General features: G+C 38.0%; 1 protein-coding gene across 24 annotated transcripts in view; it reads right to left on the bottom strand.

Moving 5' to 3' along the window:
• The window catches only part of ZBTB20 (zinc finger and BTB domain containing 20), a 784241-nt gene that overhangs the window by 109648 nt on the left and 655368 nt on the right, over window positions 1–19225 (bottom strand). Inside the window, exon 1 of one of the 24 annotated variants that reach the window (XM_059921093.1) lies at window positions 8071–8193. The exons of the other annotated variants lie outside the window; for them this stretch is intronic. The gene's annotated coding sequence lies outside the window, so the exon portion shown is untranslated. Of the gene's footprint in view, window positions 1–8070; window positions 8194–19225 lie in introns of those variants that run through there. 24 annotated transcript variants of the gene reach the window in all.

Below are 19225 nucleotides of genomic sequence, written 5' to 3'. Positions count from 1 at the left end.
TAGCTGGACAAGAAAACTGACATTTTCTTCTTTACAAAAAAATAAAAATCATTGCATCTATTGCCATGGACTTTATTGAAATTAGTGAAGAATCATTCATACGAATGCAATTTCAAGGGCTTCCTCCCTCTTTCTCTTCATGTAAGTGTTCGACAAAAGCATGCATCTTCTGAGAAGCTGGCCTGATTGGTCCAGGTTGGCACTGTTTCAGTGTTTGGCCTACAGCGGCTGCTTAGGAATAATTTCATCTCATCCTCTCTGTTTTTCTGGACTGTATTGGACTCAGACACGTGGTATGCAAAGGAAATCCAAGTCCCTTAAAAATGCTATTTCTTTTGGTACTAAAGCCAAGCCCAGTTCTACTTTGGCCAAATGATCTTATCAAGATTTAACAAGAGATATTCAGTAATATCTCCAATCTGGGAGAAGACATTCCACTAAGAAAGATAATTTACTACAGAATATCTATATTTTCTCTTCTGGTACCAGGCAAGGACATGATTGAACTTTATCCTATTGGTACTGAGAATACTATAACACTGACGCAAATTTTATGACAATTACTCATTTCAATTAATTTAAACGGAAATAAACAAGTAGTTCTTTCCATATTAAAGCAGATACTGGAGATCTATTTTCAGATATTGCTGAAAATATTTTGGCTTCCATAAAGGCACCTTCCTAACACAGCTGCTTTGCCCTCCTCTGCACTGTCACAATTCAGAATTTGTCACATTTCAGCCAGGTTCTCTAGACTAATTGGATGAAACAATTGCATTACAGTATTAAAATTCCTTTGCAGAATCAAATGAGAGGAGATCTGCACAGTTCAGATAGCCTGGAAGATTTGCAACAAACACAGCCCAAATCCTGTATGTTCCATACATCTTTCTACATTTACAGTAATAATCACGTCTATAGTGTTAGGAGTTAACTTCACACTTGAGAATATCAACAAACATAGGGAGAAATTTAAATATGTGAACTTCATTTCCCACCCCATCCTTCCTTCTCCCCTGTGCTGTTTTGTGTTTCAAAACGGAGTGCTGCATCTTTTTTGAAAAGTGTCAGGAAATCGCTTTCTTAGCAATCTAGGCCCTTGAGTTTATATGTGTGGTATGACACACCTTGAAACAGAGAGCCCCACAAATCAGAGTGGGACGTTAATTTAAATACAGACTTAGGGGGAAGAGCTCCATCTACTGAATCAGTTAGATCACAGTTTGTACCCTATAGTTATCCCATTCACTACTTTCAACCTCTTAGAGGCTCTGGGGAGAACGGAAAAGTTACAGACCCCCAAACAGCTTTGAGTCTGATGCCATTTTGAATATTTCCCAGTTACCCTGAGCCCCTTTCCTTTGCCCTTCCCAATCTCCAAAGCTTTCCATGTTTCAATATGAAAGAAAAATGGGATGCTTTGCTGGATAAATCATCCCTGGAAAAAGGTAGAAATCCATTGGTAATTGAAGGAAAAGCCCCAAATAGCTGAAGGGAAAGCAACAGAAAAAAATCGCTCTACCTGACCAGTTGGCAGCCCAGGTAAGAAGCAAAGGGAAGAGTAGCCTACTTACTCCTCTCGCCTTACATCATTGCTCGGGAAGTCTGCAGCCACCCAGGATCAGCTCTTCTGGGCTCTCCCCAGCTGCACAGTGTTGTTGTGGCATTGGGAATTTGCTGTGGCTTCATAAGATTATGGGGATATGCTTCAGCAAGCCAAAAAAGTCACAAACAAAATTCAGGAGAGAAAAAAAAGTACAAAAACAGCTGATCTTACTGGAGAAGCACTTGGCATTTTCCTACATATGCCACAATTTTCTTTGGTATTTCCTGGTTCTATGATCAGAAAAGTTATCATATCATGTTTATTACTGTTGTGTTTTCAGGGTTGCTGCTGGCGGGGCATGGTACAGTGAGAGCAAACAGACTAGACATGGGAGTAGCAAGGTAAAGATTACTTCTCCTACTTGTTTGAAAGCTTTCCAGGGGACCATGAGGTTAAAAAGTTTTCTTCTTCAGAATACTGAAGACATATAGAAATAATGTACAGAAAAAATAGCCATAGCCTTTCTAGATTGGGAAAGTAAAAAAACTTGTTTAACACAGTAACAGATACGGAACAAAGCAAATCGTATCGGAATAAACCTGAATGTTAATACAGCTGCATAAAATTCAGGAGTATGTAAGACTTATAAAAATACTTTATAAGTTGAGATAAATTATTAGAATACAAAAAGACATTAATAAGTATATACATATATTAAATAATCAGAGGGAGGCAATAGTTAATTGGATTTTTAAATTACAGAAAATAATAAAATATAATAAATTAATAAAAGTTTGCATTAAGGCTAATCCTCTTTCATGTAAAAATAGAATTAATATAAATGTAAAGTGAAGCTGTGTCTCTATATGTGTGTGTATGTGTATATATATATGTATATTTGCACAAAGTATTACTGACTGACATTGAAAGGTGATATGTTGCATAGAAATAAAAACTTTGAATTATTTTAAATTGGGCATTTAAAGTATCACCATTAACCTGGCAGGTTTTTTTCTTTTTTTAAATTAACATTTAATTTTCAAGTTCTACTTTAAATCATAGAAAGAAAAAAAAATTAGAAAAGCATTGCATAGATGCACAATATGTATTTTGTAAAAAATTTCATTTGCATTTCTTAGAATATTTAGTTCTCAAAAAACGGCTAGTTGGCTTTTCTTCAAGCCTCTGCAAGACAAGTTCAGTTCTGAGTCAAGAAAAGCTATGAGAAATTTCACCTCAAAATGATATCTGTTTGGATAATTATAAAGGCCTGAAAAATGAGATTATCTCCACCATAACTATAACAAACACCTAATGAATAAATATATTCTGGCAAGAATCGATAAGAATTGCAAAGCCTGAGAGGGTCATTGCAGACTTGAAAAAGGTAACCAAGTGAGGAAACATCAAATGGAGTTAATGGAGATAAAGCAGTCTGAAAAATGTAAAGTGTTAACAGTCACTGACAGGAAAGAATATACTTCCACAGGGATGACAGCAACAAAATGAAACAAAACAACCCAAAACAACTGGAAATGTATATCTCCTGGAGCAAAGTATGACTACTTATTCAGCAAGAGGAGAACCTACTTCTTTGTCATTCCCTTTGGAAGCCTGGTTTTAAAAAAAAAAAAAAAAGGTTGCACAAAAGATACATGTGTTCTTTTTCTGGTATTATTACAGGCCCACCTAGATTTAGCTTTCGATTCCAGATGAGATCAGGCATGTTCAGACTAGCACATCTTTGCTCTGTAAGCACAGAGCTGCTATCTTTTCACTGGCAAATTCTCGGATCCCCAAATTTATGCACAATAAATGCCCTTAAAAATCTGCAAATTTTCTACTTCAGTCAAATACCTCATTGAGTCCAATTTTTTTCTTATTTTACTCTTCTAGTAGTAAGCCGAAAAGTTAAGGCAGGCGACTCCCATAAGAAAGGAAAGTTGAATAGTACTTACCCTAAGTACAATGTGCAAGCCTTAATGGGGGAATCTACTTTTGCTCTATGGTTTTTAGAAGGGAATCCAGGTTTAAACTCAGCTCTCGCCCTTTTCCCTTCTGGAAAACTGAGTAGACTCACTGAAGGTGGCTCTGAGAAAGATCCTACAAATCAACAGCCTTACCTGTGGCCATTCAGAAGACTGCACTTTGGTGTGTGTTTAAAACTATGAATAAAGTCAGACACAGCGCATGCTCAGCAGGCAATTTAAAAATATTTATAACATTGTTGTTTCAAAAACAAATTTCCTCAAACAAAGCAAAACTCACATTTCCGATCCATGCCAAGTTTAACGTTCTGAGACAAAGCTGTTTTGGAGTTTTCTGCTGGGGAAAAAAAGGGCTTCTAAAATTTTTGTTGAACGAAAAATAGTTCCCTCTTTCCTTTTGGATACTCTTAAAGAGGTGGAATAAAATTCCCTCTAAGTTTCAACAAAATTCACCTTGGGCTAAGATAAGGCAGTAGATATTTAAGGTCTGTAAAAAATAATTTTGGGGAGAGTAACAAGGAACTAAAAACTATGAGTTTAAAGAATGTAATGGTCATCTGTACCTTCAAGGCAGTCTTGCTTGTTACTATACAAAAAAAATCCTGATACAAATAGGATATATTATGTTACGTATAGATAGGTTATGCGTTGATAAGAATAATGCATAGACAACTATTTGCATACCTAGAGAAGTTATGTTTTTCTTTTGCTAACTAAAATCTGAACTCTTGAAAACTGAAAAAGAAATACATCAAAAATTTAGGAGAAACCCAGGAATAATGTCAGTATAATTCCTCTGTTTTACATAGCAGGCATGGAGAGGAAGGTAATCACGTATCTATTAGTTAAATTTTGAGTTACACAAAATAAAAATTGGATTAAATACAGTTTTTAAGGCCCTAATTGCAGCAGGAATGCCTGTGTTACCCTGACTGGAAATTTTTTCTTCTCCTTCAGTATCCCTAAGTATTCCATTTTACCATCTATCACCAAACCCTGCCCGGCCCACAGATCTCACAGATCTTATTTAAATCTCTCACTTAATTCTTAAGTCACTGAATGACTTTCAGCCCCTGCTCTACTTTCCAGGGGTGCTCAGCTGGCCTCACAAAAGCTCCACAGACACATCGTTCAGTATCTCTGATGCTTTCAAGCTCAGCAGAGGGTGCCAAAAAAAAAAAAAAAAAAAAAAAATCAATGATCAAAAAAAAGTTTATTAAAGTGAAACTAGGAGTGCAGATTTGAAGAAGTTGCTTCTACTTTTATTTCCCTCTCAACTCAGCACAGGTGTTTCCTAACTTATACTATTGTGCATGCTGATGAGGAGGAGGGTGAAATTAAGGTGAGGGAATGGGCCAAGGGCCGACCAGCAAGCATTTAGGATTTCCAGCCTCATGTGTTAATGGACATGTCTAAAAGTGGACCCCCCAAAAGTCTAGAATGAGGTTTCTTTTTGGCAAATGATTAAACCAGTACACTGAAATAATTAAAGCTTTGTCCTTAAAGAAAGCATCAGATCAACAGAACAAAAACAAAGATAAAAATTGCACACACATATGCATGCGCACACACACACTCTCTCACACACACAGATACACAAAACTAGCGGGTGAGGGGAGAAGGAAATTAAATAAAAGAAAACAAACAGAGTCCTAACAGGCCATTCTCCGAAAAGGAATCTAAATAAAAAGTCATATGATATCTGATAGTGCAGGACACGTCGCCAAGAACTGGAGCGGATTGCCTACAGGAAGAAAGGGCCAGTGTATTCCAGCTCAAAGAGCTTTTCTTTCCTCCTCCTCTATTTTTTTCCCCTTTTCTCCTCGACTGTGAATGTGTTACTCTCAGGTCAGATGCACGAAGAATCCCAGAATGACAGCTATCACCTTTCACTGTACTCCTGGCGGCACAACTGGCTCATAGGAGCTGCCTGAGTTGGGATCAAGAGGGGCTAGTGCAGCTTTCAGTAACAGCCTCTTCCAGTAGCCCCTCTGTCTCTTTCATAGACCCCCTTGGTCACATTAAAAATAGAACAACAACAACAACAACAAAAAAGCACAAGCAAAAAACAAAACAAAAAACAAAAATGCAAACACAACAGCCCACAGCAACAAAAGAGTTCAAGGGAAAAAAAAAATCAGAAACAAGCCAAAAGGGGGGGGGGAAAAAAAGCTCTTGCCTTCAATATAAAACTTTTTCAAGACCGAGTTTCTTTTCTCTTATTTTGATGACTTTCTTTTTAAAGATCTTTTTCTCCTTAAGCACTCTTAAGAGCATTAAAAATCTCTACAAAAATACAGAAAAGTCTCAAGGCAATACAAGAATTTTCCTGAGGAAAACACATAACGGTAAGAAGTGAGTTACCCTAGAAAAATTTGGATTCGCCAAAAGTTCCCCTAATTCTAATGTCTTTCAGCGACTTCAAGTGCAAACACTGGCCACCTAGCTCTTGTTTTTTCTCTGGTGGGTCATTACTGAGGCAACACATACACAGTAAGGTTTCCCGAAAAGACTCCTTGTTATCAAGTTACTTCAAACATAAGGCGCTCACACCTCCCAGCCAGAAGGGCTTATTGACTAGACACCACTCTCTGCCCTGATATGTATTACACCCTTAAGAAGCAGTTACTTAAATGTATTCTAAAAATATGGAAAAATGTATATATTTTCCCTACAGTTTCCCACCCCAGGGACAGAAACAGATTATACTTTCAGTGAATGAAAAAAAAAAAAAAAGAAGAAAAGAGTTTCTGAATCTTGAAACAACTGTTGTAGCTGGTTTCCACTTAGTAAAATAGTTATCTGTAGTTAGGTACTGTACATAATGTATATTTAAGAATTTTTGTGGTGCTTGTGAATTTTCCCCCTGTTCAGTGTCGTGTCTATTAAGTATCTTAAAGAGATTTCCAAATAACAATTGAAATATAAATGCATTAGGAGGAGAACTTTTAGAAAGAAAACATTTTCTTGAGTTTATAATTCAAGGATGTCAGTATAAAGATATAAATGTACAGCATATGTAAAAGGTGGAATTGTTTACACGTCTTGCACAGACAGTTCACATGATTTCTTTCTTCTTTTGTTGGAGCATTAATTTGAAAATGATAAGCATTCTGGAATGTTTGCTACAAACACAAATTCATGGTGAAAATATACATGCATAGGCAAAAAATCAAATGGAGAACACGCAAAGCTACGTGGCAATCAGAATCGTAGAAAAATCTCTGTCTAGACTATATTTCGCTTGAACTAGTATATCACGGATGGGGCAGTAATCTCTCTGGGGGGTTTGTAATTTACATCATTAAATAGAAACAAAAATAAAATACAAATATCTGTTCCCTTAGTACCTTTTCTTAATAACTGACAAGTGACACAAGCGGTACCTTTTAAACGGATGCAAAAACTTGTGAGACCGAATGAACTAATGTACCCCATTGGTATTTTGGGAACCCAAATCCCATAATTAACTTTTTACCTAAGTGGCAAAAGTAGATGTCCTTGCCACTAAATTGATTATTTTGTGGAGTCTTGTTCTCTCCTCCACAGGATTTTAGGGACCCAGAATGGGTAAAGAGATGATAACAGAGGATGAATCCTGAACAACTTTTATTGTGAGTAGAAAAAAATAGCATAGAGTGAGCATAGAACAGTTGGATTTAGAAAGATTAAAAGACGAGAAAAGAGCAACATATCCAACTTAATTAGTCTTTTTCCTTTTCATTTTTTATGTATATATATTGGGGTGATGGGGAGAAAAGATAACTGGATTTCTTTTGAATGTCTTTGTGTCTTTATAGAGTGAATGTTCTGTTCCTGTCTCTCTCCTTTTAGGCGAAAAACTAATAAAAATAGAAAAACATATATCAGACATTAAGCTCACTCCCCCCCCCCCCCCACCCCTTCCCTTTGTAAAGAACTCTTTGTTCTCTAGTGAAAATGCTGAAAAATCCCCGGGCAGCTACTCCCTGAAACAAGTGCAAAACACTTAGAGGCTTTTGGGCTGGCTGGGAGCCAGGAACCCTCCCGCTGTCTGGTTAGAAGAGGAAAAAAAGAAGAGAGAGGGAGAGAGGGGAAGAGAGATGGGGGGGGGGGGGCAGAGAGAGAGAGAGAGAGGAAGAGAGAGAGAGAGAGGAAGAGAGAGAGAGAGAGAGAGAGAGAAATTGGAGCTTCCTTTAACAGACATAGGAAGCAGCGTTTTTTTTTTTTTCTTTTTCTTTTTTTTCAAAACTGGCGGTCAAGCGTTAAGTAACTCCCGTCTAAATCCACCTGCTAGAAATGAACTTGGGTAACCCCCCAGGGGTGCACAAAGACAGGGAAGACAGTAACATAGTCCATACTCTTTCCCACCCCCCGTTGTACTGCTTCCATTCTTTCTGCTCCCATACACAAATGCCCACAGATCTCACGCCACCCCCTTACCCCCCAACAACAAACACAGCGAAATACATGCTCCCTAGGTCTCTTAAAAAAAAAAAAAAAGGCTTTTCCATCTCGGTTGCGACACAGTGATAAGGGGTAGCGAACATCTCATACCTGGTGTGAATGCTAATCAGTCAGGAGTTCTCCTTTTCCCAAGACAGGGAACTGTTTCCTTCCAAATTTATTAGAACCTCCTCCACTGCCTCTTTGAAAAACCTTCTTTGTCACCCTCTCCCAAGTCCCGATACTTCTTTAAAAAAAAAATGGCTTCGGAGCTCCTTCTATTCTTGATATTGATTCTCTCTCTCTCCCCCCCACCCCTCCTCCTCTCTCCTGTCTGTGTCTCTTCTGAGTGGTCTATTGATAAGTCCCTGGAGGCACTGGGTCAGCCTGCCCGTAGGAAACCAGACACAATGCACAAATCTCCGAGTGCCATTCTGCCATCAGCAAGCAGACCACGTTTAGGAGAGAGAGAGAGGAAAAAAAAAAACAGTAGAGCAAGAGACAGAGAGAGAGAGAGAGAGAGAGAGAGAGAGAGACCAACCGAGGGAGGGAGAGACCGAGAGGAAGAGGTGGGGGAGAGAGAGAGAGAGAGAGGGAGAGAGAGAGAGGGGGAGAGAGACAGAGGGAGAGAGACACGGAAGGAGAGAGAGAGAGTGTGAGAAAAAGACTGATTGGAACAGGAGGGAGGGAGAGAGAGAAAGGGAGAGGGAGAGAGAGAGCGCGAGAGGGAGAGCGACACTGCCAGTCAGGTTAATCATCCCTACTTTAATTAGCTGTTCGGCTTAGACATAAAACAATTGAATTTGAATGATCTGTCAGCAGGCTCGGCTGAACCAAAGGGGAAAAGCGAATATTACAAAAAGACTGTTGGTGTGTTCTGATAAGCAATACTGCTCCTACTGACAAATCCTCAAAGGGGGAACTATTAAAACTTACAACTAAACAAAAAGTGCAAATGTAAATGGTACTAGATAGAGGTCTTTTCAAAAAATGGAGTTTTCTACCCTAGTTTTATCAACGTAGATATTTATGTGCAGGTGCCAGCATATTAGGGTCTGTGTGTAATGTGTGAAAGTTTATTAACGATGGTCTAGGAGTGTAGCAGACAGATGCTGCAGAGAACAAGACAGGTACAGTCGGATGCAGAGTCTAGATCTTGGAGGGAGATGGATGCTGGAAGAAGAGGAACCGTGGCAAGAGATCAGCACAAAGTCAGTGGGCAGACAGGCAGACAGATTTTAGGCACGGCACGATCGCGTCTAAAAAGGCAAAAGTTCTGATGCAATAATAGGTGCAAAACAATCCATCCATCCTTCTCTCTCGGGAGCACTCCAAGGTACAGTTAAAATGGATTAATCTTTGTGACAAACAGAGCTGGCAAGGCAGACTATGGCAGACACTGAAGGCGATTCGCAGACCCAGAGAATACCAGAGCCGGGAAAAGCCACAGAGATCAATCTCTCCAACGCCCTAGCAGATGAGGAAACTGAGGGCCAGAGACTCAGGCTAATAAATCATAAAGGCAACAGCATTGTCGACATTGGAACCCAGGGCTCCAGTGGCCCACCAGTTCTGTTTCCATCATACCAGACAACTTCCAGCTTTCTTTAAAGATTCTGGCCCAACAGGTATGGAAATCACCCTTGTCTTCATAATAATAAGATTCTTCCACCTATACAGTTAGTGTACAGACCTCTAATTCTTAAAAATGTCTAAATAGCCAAGTGGAAATTTTTGGGGGTTCATTTTGAATTCTAGGGATAGGGATTTAAGTGCTTAATTCATTCTCAGAGAAAAGCAGAAAAATATTACATTGTACAGGCCCAGTCTCAGCAAGGTATAGCTGGTGCCACATTCCAACCTAGTGAAGGCCAGTTGATCGATCTACAAAGACCTCTTCCAGAGTTTGCAATTCTCTTTGTGAATATTGTCCGCTATACATCACCATGTAAAAAGATGTGGTTCTTTCATATAATTCATTTTTAAAATATAGGCACACTGTAGGTGAAAGAGATTGAATCTTTCAGTTTACAGTGTCATTTTCAATCACTGATGAGATTTTCTACCTGGAAGATTAGCTATAGGCAACTTTTCCTATATATTTCAATTGAAACGAGCTACTAAAATAGAAAGGGGAAAACTGTATTATCTGCCTATGTATTTGATGGTATCTTTTTTGGACATATATGATCATATTCAGTAAGGATCTTCCTCTTACAGCAGATAATTGAAGGTAAATTTTTTTTAAGGGGGAAAGGGGTGCTTATGAAGAGAACAGTTCTATCAGATGTTACTGGAGAGATTAAGTCTCTTGTCCTAAAACAAGAATCATGGTGTATATAAAAGTGAAAACTCTCAGTCATGCTTCAGCAACGACGTTGCTACTTAGGGTGATGGAAGAAAACTGAAAGAAATGTCAGGCACCTGGGAGCCCACTCAAAGGCAAGTAATCTGAGAGAAGTCATGGCCAGAGTAATTTAGTTTTATTTGCATGACAACCTCTTTAACAATGACTGCTGTGACATGTCTAAAACATACGGTCCACAGTCAATCAATTTAGGGGGAAGAGGAATCAGTGATTTTGACATTGGTAGGTCCTCCTGCAGGTCTCAAAGCACCTGATAGGCAAGAACCCAAGGCAGAGCAGTGCAGTCCTTAGTGAATGCGTTCTAGGTGACCTGCGTGAAAGGGGAATGGGCTTTGGAGTCAAACAGACGTTTGTATAAGTGTGTAAGTCACAGCTGCTCTCAGAGTCTCAGTTTCCCTGTCTGTAAAAGGTGATAATATCCATCCCATAAGGTTATTTTGAGGATGACATGAGCTAACACAGATAGAATCTGTGGCTGGTCATTACATGGTAGCTTTTATTGAGCTTTTATTGAGGAAGGCAGAAAATGAGGGTGTGAATAAACAAAACTGCATACTATGGATGTGCTGAGTGTATTATGTTCAAAGCATGCAGGTTCAAGACATGAAATCACATAGCAAAGCAAGGATCTAATACAGATCCAGAAGTCTAATACAGACTTCTGTTGGAAAGGGTAAAGTTTAAAAGCCCTAAATTCTGGAATCTAAACTTCAAGGATTATCTGAGGGGTGTTTGATCTCTTTGTTTCCAGACTTTTGTATATTTCCTGGCTAATAATAATAATAACCAACATATCACTGAGCACTTGATTTGTGATAAGCACTCTGCTAAGTACTTAACATTTTTCATCATACTTTAGTGCCACAACAACCCTATGAATTAGGTACTACAAATCCTCACTTCATAGAAAAGAAAATCAAGGCATAGAAGATTTAGGTGACTTGTTCAAGAGCACACAGCTAGCGTGCTCAAGAGCACACAGCTAATAAGTGTGGAGCCAGAGATGAAACACAGGCAATCTGACTTTAAAGCCTGCATTCTTAGCCATAATGCTGGGCTGGCACAGGGTAGGTATTCAGTAAATATGTGTTGAATAAATGAGCAAATGCATAAAACACCAGTGTTTCGATTTCATTACAAAATAAGTGCAAATCCATTCACGATCACCTGAAAGAATCTTGTGCTAGGACTATACAACCTGTACCTCCTCTGTAGCTCACTTCAGGTGGCAGCCCTTCCTCAGAAGCCAGGGTCAGCCATGTCCCTGGATGGTGCTGAAAATGGATGAGGTGAAGATCGCTGGCTGTGACCACCCAGGGCATTTAAATATCTGACGGCATTTTCAGCACTTTGAGGGTAGTGTTAGCACATGGGTTATTAATTGGCTTAATTCCAGTTCGGATAATTACATCGTGTCTCTTTAATTTTTCCCTGACTATGCCATTCTTCACGTCCTGTCACAAATGTGCTCTTTAAAAAAGCATAGGAACACACACAAACATATAGTTATATTTAAGGTTTGTATAACCATCTAGGGTGTTCTTTTTTCTAAATGATTAGTATATAGTAGCCATGTAATAAATGAATGAATGGGCAAAAGAATTAAAGTCATTGCAAAATAAAGATAACTAGTTGAGATTTTTGTTTGGCACTGAAATAAACAGATTTTTAAACCATTTCCTTGGTGACAGGATTCCAATCATCTTTTTTTCTCATGGGCAGATATTTCAAGAGCTGATGACCTGCTCATGATAAGCTGATTTCCTTATACTGTGTAGTTTCCAGCATAAAAAATAGCAATGAAAACTGATCTTTTAAAGTAGAAAGTAAGACTAGGTCCCGAATGGCATAGTATATTGAACTCATAGGTTTTAGAACAGTCATTAATTCAGTTATTAGCCCCTGACTTATTTAACAGCATTTTTCTTCACCAAACATATTACTAGAATAATCTTCAAGTAAAGAAGAAAAGGACAAGGGTTCCCAACTTAATAAGCTTAGGAAAGTTTGACAGTCATAAACACACACAGACCACCTCTTTTTCCCAAAGAATTCTTGACCTTTGAAATACTGACTGTGTCTACATGATACCAAAGAAAATCTCCTAGAGGCATCCATTTTAGTCATGTGCACAAATAGTTAAGTGCATCCATGGCAGAGCGTGGTTTATTAGTCCTTTTCAGTGTACATTTGTATGAACCAAAATAAGTCACCAAATATAAGGAGCATAGAAAGGAAAAGAATAAAGGGTTAATTTATTTACTATGCATGAGAGTGTCTAGACCTTTGCTTCCTCAGCTTTTAGTTCAAAATTCCATGCATACTCTGCACATAATAATAAATGCCATAATTCAATGTATGCCATAATTTGATTTACTTTCAAGCACCTTTTCTGGTTCGGCTCTCAAAGCTTTCCTTCCTATAAACTTCCTCCAAATTATTCTTCGTGACCCTCTGTAAATCATCATTTGAAACTGGTGTTTGTGGGGTGACTCTAATGCTGCAGAGAGATTTGTATCAAACTAGTCCTGTTTTCTTTTGTGAATCAGTGGTCAAGTTCCATGCCCTTATCGGAGAACAAGCCAAATTAAATTTTTAAAAAAGAATAAAACCCGAGCCCTTTCCCACTTCTTTGACCCCTGTAATAATGACAGAAGTCATTCAGTGACTGTCCTCTCATTTGTTTCTCATGCTTTGAGACTGAGATCTTCGGGACAAGGTCTGTACACTCTGCTCGGCGTATTTAACATATTGTCTGGTATCACATCTAGCTGTGGTGGTAGATGGTATCTCAGAAAAGCTGGAGGCAACAACTGTTAACTCTCTTAGTTCTTCATATGCAATTGCAATTTATTTTCTCTGTACCTCGAGTTTCCAATATGTAAAAGGGGTATACTTATTGCCCTAAGACTAGTGATTTGATGGTTAGACTAAAGTAGTATTATTGCGTAGGATATTTAAGAATTAGCAAGGGAAAAGCACTTATACTAGAGATTTTTATAGCCTCACCACTATTTTTATAGCAAGAAGTCCTTGGTTAACACATTCTAAATTCAAAATTTAAGTGAATTTTTAATTCAAAAGAAAAGTGGACAATATTTATACTGAATATTAGAGATAGTAAACAAACTCTTGGTTTTAAATTTAAATGTCGTCTAGAAACAGCCTGTTAAATTTTATAAAAGCACAGAATCTTAGCCCTAGGTGGTATTTAGGAGATTCTCTGGTTCTTTCAGTTTGCAGAGAAAAGCTGAGTGGCTTAGACATATTATCTGATAAGTACTGGAACCCAGTTTGTCTGTTTCTTGGTCCCATGCCCTCCTCAGCCACAGTGGGCAACATGGCTGTCACACTCTTGCCTTTCACAGTCCTGACCACCCTCCTTTTGGACATATTTTATTAAAGGGGCTCTTAAACTCTGGTACTGAGAAAGGGGTTCTGTGTTCCATGTGTAGTCTGATAGACACGCCACAATGGAACTGTGGTAGGCCAAATAATGACCCCGAAAAAGATATCTCTAATCCCCAGAACCTACGAATGTTGCCTTATATGGCAAAGGAGTCTTGTGGATGTGATCTAAATGTAATCACAAGGGTTTTTATAAGAGAGAGACAGAGGGTCAGAGCTAATAGTAAGAGATGTGATGACAGAAACAAGAGGTTGGAGTTATTTGTGGAAGGGGTCGTGAGCCAAGGAGTGCAGATGGTCTCCAGAAGCTAGAAAAGGCAAGGAAATGGATTCTTCCCTAGAGCTTCCAGAGAAACCAGCCCTACTATCAGCTACCTTGATCTGGACATTATTTCACAACACAGCTAAAATATTTCTTAGCTTTTTTTTAAAAGCAGATATATTACCTTGTTGATTCAAACTGAGTTTGTGATACAAGATTTCTTACTAGTCTTCAGAAAAATATTGACTAGGATAGGTCAAGAATGGGTCTCTCCTTCTTGCCCTTAAGAACTTCCTCCTAAGTTGACATGGAGAACTATATGTAAAGATTATTGGTTAATGGATCAGTTGCCTATGGATCCATCTAATCACGCTTGCCTATGTCCAGTCTTACAGCAGCTCTTCATCAGTGGGTTGGTACTCATCTCCAAGTTAATCTACAACAGTCAACGGTAGGTTCTAGTTAGAAGCAAACTGAAGGGTTTTGCTGTGTAATTCTTGAGTGCAAGAAGATCGAAACTTATTCTAAACAGTGAGGTGCTCTCTTGCTGGCCCCCACCCCAAATTTGTTCTACTTTTTCCTAGTGGAGGTCAGAAATGGAGAAAAGAAGCAGCATAAGGCAACACCATGCAAAACAAACTTTCTTCTTAGGACTTTGCCACTCAGATATGCATACAATCTGAGGACAGTGCTCCTAAAAGAGTGGTTCTTGGCAGCATTAGCATTGTCTAGAAACTTGTTAGAAAAATAAATTCTTGGACCCTACTCTAGGTCTACTGAATCAGACACTCAGAGGTGACTATCTGAGTGCCTCTGTTTTAATAAGCTCTTTAGATAATTCTAAAGTCTAGCTGAGAATCATAGGGCAAATCTGTGAGATCTGGCAAGGCTAGTGAAAAACATGTTGGACTCTGAGTGATATCACCTGTTCATCTGGGTGTAATTTAATTGTGGCTCTGTTGCTTGCCCACTATATGACCTTAGATCATGTTCTTAGTTCATCTCATCACATACAAAATGGGGATGACAATATTATATTATTAGTGGTATTAGTATTATTATTAGTATTATTATCATTGCCCTGTCTACGCAAAGGGCTAATATAGGACATAATAAGATCATGAATATGAAAACACTATATACTTTATAACTGCAGCATTATTATTATGGAAGAAACATCAATTTGGATTGCGAGTGTCCTGGGACCAAGGTGTAGGGGATATCACCTTGATATTTCACATTAACCGAGGCTCTGAAGACATAAGAGTAAAAAAAAGTTCAAGAAGCTCAAATGTCAGTTCTAATTCTCCAAGCCAAAAATGAAGCCTGGAAGTCTGTAGACTTTTAAAGGATGTGATAATGAATGGAGGACCCACTGACATTTTTAGCTTCTAGAACCAGGTGCTGAATTTTTTGATTTGTTCATCAGGTAGCAAAATGCAGTGGCAGTTTTGAATGCTATATCACCAATGAAAGCCTGTGGCTTGTGAGATTCGGAGTCATACTTCTTTATAAATTCCCAGTGCCACTCAGTTTTAGTAAAGCAGCCCATGATCTCTTTCATTTCCATACCATATTCTTAAGTAAGTAAGAAGCTCCAGGAAGCCAGCTCAAAGACAACTGATTATATTCACAGATTTTTCAATGGAAAAGATATAAATCCTGGTAGGTGGGAAGGGTTGTCCAGATCAGGATTGAGACTTTTTTAGATATTGAAGTCCAACCTCTTAAGGAGCCAAAAAAAACCTCTCACACAACCAGTTCAGAAACAACCATGATTTTCATGGAAAATCATCAGGATTTTATCCAATTTCTTAGTAATGAAAATTCACAGTATTTATCAAGGGCTCTGTATAAGTGGGAAAAAAATATCTTATAAAAGATAGCTAACCATCCCTTTTCCTTCTTGCATGAAGTCATAGTAGGTATGCCTTTTGGCCTGAGGGCTCTTCCATCCTCTCATGATTAAAGTCTACATGTCACATTTTGGCAACTCTTTGGTGCCTGGTGCCTTGCAGGACAGTTGTGGTGTGGAAAAGATTCTGTTTGGATTGCTACTTCCTCTGAGCCAGTCACAACGTGTGCATCAGGGGAAGCAGCTGCACCTTTTAAGAGCTCTGTGTCCTTAAGCAAGTCATCTGCCCTTTTAAATTCATAGATTTTTCACTTGTAAAATGTGGATATGTGACTTAATAATCTCACAACTTGTTGAGATCACAAGTTGAGGATCAAAAGGAATGATATATTCTAAATGCTTTGTAAGATAAAGATCCCATTTGCTTGGCACTATTGATGTTATTATTTACACTTCAACAGAAGAGTAAAGGTATATATGGAAATACTGCATATGGTAGCCTGCACACTTTCAGGCATTTAAGTTGTATATACTACCATGGTTTTCTCCTTAACTTACATTAATCTTTTTGTCAGGTTATAGTTAAGGTGGTAACTAAGGATGTTATTTCCTTTAAATCCCTATATAATCTTTGGGTCAATTATGATCAGTTATACATTAAATAGACACTGCTGCAGAATTTATTATGGTTCTGTTCTGGCCAATATTCCCTAAGTAAGAACAAATTCAAAATAAAAGCAACATAGCATCCAAAGCTGGTATTGAGGAGTGAAAATATCTTCAAAGGCCATTCCTTGGTTGCTTAACATCAAACATCTACTTAGAAATGTCTATTAGTTCAACAAGCATTCCTGAAGGAAAATCTGTAGCAAAGCTACTGGGTGTTCAACATTTCAAAAGACAGGAACATGTATTTTGCCACGATGCAAATTATTATTGCTTGAATTGCCCAAACTTTGTTTAAACTAACCTATGAGTCGAGTTCAGATGAAGAGCCCATGCACTGTTGCCACTCAGTAGCTCTAAGAATAGGTGGTACCCAATCAATGAGTCCTTCCAACGGAAGGGAAATTACCTGGTATATTTTAATATAAATCATTAATGTAATTGTGCAAAGAACATATCTAAGTATCTAGAACTGTTATTTAAATCTTTAATTGTTGTATACAATCCCATCTTTTCTGTTGTGCACCCTTAACTAGACTATATGCTCCCTGAGGATAAACCCTGACTTACACTTCTCTGAATTTCCCAATGCTTCCAGTACAGTGGTTTACACATAGCATTTGCTTCCAAAATATCTGCTTTTTAATTGGATTCAATTCTTACTGGCTTTTCTTGGGGGCAATTAAGCCACATAAAGTGGCCATAGATAAAGGCATCATTATCACTGAGGTGAAAGTTGCAATTCTTAATTTTTTTTTAAATTATGGATTGGGCCACTTATTTTTCCCATGTGACACTTAACCTGACTAATTATAGAAGTAAATAGAAAAACATGATTCTCTTCTAAAAAGCTCACTTTACATGCAACGTTTTTAGGAATTCAGCTAATATGTCAAGCAGAATCATTCTGCACAATGAAGGTGATGGTGAGTATGTACTACAGCTTTGACGGCAAATATTTTAAATTAAAGCAAGCTACACACAAATTACATAAACATAAATATGCACTCTCTCACAAATCCGCATTTGCACATCCTTAAACTTAAATTAATGCAAAGAAGAGATATATTCTTTTGTTCTAGTGGAATACAAATGATGAAGACTAATAAATGAATACGTAAAGCACTGGGTAACCAAATCAGTGTCTGCTCAATTCTGGTCAAGGAGGTGAAGTGAGGTTTCCCTTTGAGTCAGAGAATGTAGTGGGTAAAAAGGACATGAATAGCTGGGGGGATTTCCTGAGGCCATTGCAGACCAGCTCACATACTGTTAAGAGGCTCGTTTTTATGAGACTTTTGGTTGCATTTGTAACGCTTGCTCGAGGTCCCCTAGAGCATTAAGTGCCACATCACAGCACTACAACTACAGGACTAAATGTGAGAAGTACGTTCCAAACCTCTTTTTCTTTCAGATGCAAATATCTGGGAGTTTGTAGATATTTTCAAGACCGTTTTTCCTCCTTTGTTTCCCCCCTCCACTCCCATCCCTCCCTCCCAACAAAAATCCTTTCTAATAGGACTACATGGAAAGGACTTTCTGTTTTCAGTAAAAATCTAAATTCTTGTACTTAAAAAAAATGATCAACTGTAAAACCTGTGGATTAGTACAGTTAATTATTTCCATAGATAGAACATATTTCATTAAAAAACAACAACAACAACAAAACCTGCTCTGACTGGTAAGTTTTTTCTAGATTAAGGATTTAGCCACAGTTTGATAAGTATTTGTTGTCTGTCAGGCTTGGTGCATATTAATTGGTGCACATTTCAACATTTTACTACTGCATTAAATTATTGATATTTTGAAATTATTAGCTGGTACTGCCACCATTTTTTTTTTTTTTTTGAACAGTGCCACCCATTTCTTTCAAGTTTGGTTCAAAACAAAAAGTCTGTAATCTAATTTATCAAGAAAACAACTGTGAAGTTCAGAAAAAGGATAGGAATCACCAAAAGAATGAGATCCAATCTTAAAATCACTAGGGAGAACAAAAACTCACTTAATCCTCAAAGCATATGTAAAAGTAGGCATTCTGGTTTTGTTGATGAAGAAGCTGAGGCTTCCAGAGGTTAAGTAACTTCCCCAAGGCGCAGAGTTGACAGGTGGCAGCGCTGTGTGTCACACCTTGGTCTGTCTGACAAAGCCTGTTCTATTTTCTTTTACACTCTCCATCCCCAGAAAGTCTCTGGCTATCTAGGAGTTTCTTTGGGATGTGCCATCAGGTTCATGGGGTGACATAACAATTACAACAATTATAATAATTGTTAAATGTATATGTATTATAGGTATATACATATATGTTTAATATACATATGATTATATATACTATATATGCCATATATATGAATATTTAGCACTTAGAGTGTGCCAGATATTATTCTAAGTACTTTATTGTTTAGTATTTATTCTTTACAGTTTAGTACTATTTACTTAGTCTCATAACATCTCTGTCAGGTAGAAAATATTATCATCATCCCGTTTTACAGCTAAGAAATGTAAGGCATACAGCTAGAAAGTGATACAGCCCAAGCTACTCTCCATTACCCTACCTGTCTCAGGTACATTTTCCTATGTGTTACTACCTGGAGAACATACCTGACCTCTGCCTATTCTTTGAAGACTTTGCTCCCTCTTAGGAGATAATGAGTAGATCTTAGAAGGCAGAGTAACTTAACTAGTCAATAGTTTACTTTCTAGGGAACAAAAA

The sequence above is a fragment of the Balaenoptera ricei genome, chromosome 4 (assembly GCF_028023285.1).
Source record: "Balaenoptera ricei isolate mBalRic1 chromosome 4, mBalRic1.hap2, whole genome shotgun sequence".
In the NCBI taxonomy this organism is placed as follows: Eukaryota; Metazoa; Chordata; class Mammalia; order Artiodactyla; family Balaenopteridae; genus Balaenoptera; species Balaenoptera ricei.
This window is presented reverse-complemented; position numbering and strand designations above follow the sequence as displayed.